The following is a 2,217-nucleotide window of genomic DNA, read 5'->3' on the forward strand; positions in this document are numbered from 1 at the left end:
TATCATTACATTATGGAAAATAATGAACTTTATCACAATATGCTAATATTTTGAGAAGGACCTGTATATGTGTTATGGCTTAGCCAGCAGTTTAGAAGACCTGATTAAATATTATGAATGCTGAACTAGTCAAGGCTGCTGCTGGGATAGCCCACACAAGATTATTTAAGTGAAAATATGTACCACTACCATCTAGAACTTTTCTTCTTTATATACTTCACTAGTTTGTGAATCATATTTTTTCCACAATTAAGTACTAACAATGTGCATATGTATCTGTCAATGCTTTGCATTCAGCTTGGTGTTTTTGAAGAAAATTTTTGAATATTTGCTAATAAAATGATCATGTGTTATGAAACATTGTCCTATTCATCTTCTACAATCCACAATACTCTACAAAATCAATCAAACTCACCACAGATTATTGCTTTTCCACATTAAGAACTGAAGAACTGCTTCATCATAGTTTCGGTCTCGTAAAATCAGCAACATGTCACTGATGATATCAAAAATGATATAAGAAAACTTACTACAAATCAATTTGTATGTTCTTGGTGCTTTTTGCCTCCCACTGTTCTGCATCTTTCTAATCTAAATTCTTCTTTGAGGACATTCCTTTGATTAATTAACAAATGAAATAAATTATAAAAGGTGCCTTTTTAAAGCATTTTCTTCATAGAGCAAACCTCGACCCAAAGCAAGATTTAAAAATAGAAATAAAATTATTTCGTCTGAAGGCTTATTTTTATTCTGTATGATGAAACAATATTGCCTTATTTTGGATCGCGACTACACAGGGAAAATACATACTGCCCCAGTGGCCTAATGGATAAGGCACTGGCCTCCTAAGCCAGGGATTGTGGGTTCGAGTCCCATCTGGGGTGGACCTGTTTTAATATATGGGAGTGGTGGCCTAGTGATAAGGGAATTCTAAGTTCTACTCCCACGGCCTGCCACTCGGACTCCCAGAGTAGGCCCCTAATTGAATACTGCATAATGACTGCCCAATGCTCCCCACAAAAAGGGATGGATGAAATGCAGATAATGAATTTTTTGTCTTTGTACTTGTGACAGTGTAATCATGACAATAAAGTGGAATTCTATTCTATGTAATGCATTAATTTGCTGCTTAGCTGAACCTATGGCAGAGTGTAGAAGTGTAGACTGACAAACAAACAAACACTGTGATTTTTTTCCCCAGAAGCTTTCATTGTACTAACTTGGAGTCGTTGTATAGTTCACCATCACTTGCAAAGGCCAAATCAAGAGGTGCGTCCAGTGTCTGCATCGCAAAAGCAACCCTGCATGTCTCTCCGGAATAGACCTTACCAGGTAGGCTTAAAAGTGTGATTCCTCTGTAGTTGGAACACACCCTCTGGTCCCCTTTTTAAAATAGAGGGACCACCATCCCAGTCTGCCAATCCAGGGGAACTACCCCTGATGTCCACGCAATGTTGCAGAGCCGCAATAACAAACACAGCTCCCGAGCCTTACGGTAGTCAGGATGAATCTCATCCACCCCTAAAGCCTTGCCACCGAGAAGCTTTTTTTAACCACCTCAGTGACTTCAGCACAAGAGATGGGAGAACCCGACCCGGAGCCCCCAGGCTCTGCCTCCTCAATGGAAGATGTGTTGGTAGGATTAAGGAGGTCTTCGAAGTACTCCACCCAACAACATACGACGTCCCGAGTTGAGGTCAGCAGCACACCACCCCCCATATAAATAGTGTTGGTACTGCACTGCTTCCACTCTTGAGACCCCGGATTGTGGAAAAGAATTGCTTCAAAGCCGTACAACAGTCTTTCTCCATGGCCTCTCTGAAATCTTCCCACGACTGAGTTTTTGCCTCTGCGACCAGCCGATCCTCCTGCCGCTTTACTGCCGGTACAAATCATCTGGAGTCCCACAGGTCAATACAGCCTGATAGGACTCCTTCAGCTTGACAGCTTTCCTCACCACTGGTGTCATGTGACCCACTGAAATCTATCTATCTTTGTCAAATTGTTCTACTACATTAGAGTGATGAGGCACAGCCTTAATGCTAAAACATAGTATAGTTTTATTGAAAACATGTAACTATAAAGTATTTGTTTTTGCATTTCAGTCGCACAGTGGACAGTTCCAGCTGTCTTTCTTTGCTTTCTCAAATTCAGTGCTCTTTATTTCAAGACACAGGGCATGGAACAACCTGCCGCAGCTGTCACACTGGATCTGTT

General features: G+C 41.0%; 1 non-coding gene across 1 annotated transcript; it reads left to right on the forward strand.

The window, feature by feature from the left end:
* The first annotated feature begins 811 nt into the window (after positions 1-811).
* On the forward strand, positions 812-884 carry trnar-ccu. Its single transcript has one exon. It is a non-coding gene; the product is annotated as a tRNA-Arg (tRNA).
* The last annotated feature ends 1,333 nt before the right edge of the window (positions 885-2,217 follow it).

Source organism: Cyprinodon variegatus, unplaced genomic scaffold, assembly GCF_000732505.1.
Source record: "Cyprinodon variegatus isolate N-32 unplaced genomic scaffold, C_variegatus-1.0 Scaffold773, whole genome shotgun sequence".
Classification (NCBI taxonomy): Eukaryota; Metazoa; Chordata; class Actinopteri; order Cyprinodontiformes; family Cyprinodontidae; genus Cyprinodon; species Cyprinodon variegatus.